The sequence below is a fragment of the Lotus japonicus genome, chromosome 1 (assembly GCF_012489685.1).
Source record: "Lotus japonicus ecotype B-129 chromosome 1, LjGifu_v1.2".
NCBI classification, from domain to species: Eukaryota; Viridiplantae; Streptophyta; class Magnoliopsida; order Fabales; family Fabaceae; genus Lotus; species Lotus japonicus.
Window position 1 is genome coordinate 16,460,383 of NC_080041.1, and position 488 is coordinate 16,460,870.

The 488-nt window shown below is 38.7% G+C and overlaps 1 non-coding gene across 1 annotated transcript; it reads left to right on the forward strand.

Annotated features, from left to right (window-relative positions):
* On the forward strand, nucleotides 1-74 carry TRNAW-CCA (transfer RNA tryptophan (anticodon CCA)). The gene has a single exon. It is a non-coding gene; the product is annotated as a tRNA-Trp (tRNA).
* The last annotated feature ends 414 nt before the right edge of the window (nucleotides 75-488 follow it).

Here is a 488-nt window from a genome sequence, read left to right on the forward strand (position 1 = left end):
GCACTCTTAGTTCAGTTCGGTAGAACGCGGGTCTCCAAAACCCGATGTCATAGGTTCAAATCCTACAGAGCGTGATTTTATTCTTTTCATAAATGCTCAATTTATGATTTTTTATATTTAATGAATAGTTTTTAACAGAGAGTTGAAGTAACATGTATAGCTAAACATATACACTTTTTTTTTTGTACATCAGAAGATTAAATGTAAACTATAAAGCTAAAATATCATTAGTCAAAAGAGGCTTCACCTTGGGGGGTGGCCTATCCAGCACAACAACAGGGCACTGGAGTGCAAGACCCATATTTGCCAAGCAATCCGCAGACTCATTCTTTGTCCTAGGAATATGCTGCAACTTCACCCTTCAATCACACCGGAGCTTCTGATGGAGCACCAGTAAATCTCCAGCAGTCATGTGAAAGTGAAACCTCCCATCCACCATCGAATTAACTACCTCAAGACAATTAGATTCACATGTAGCATAGTTGATA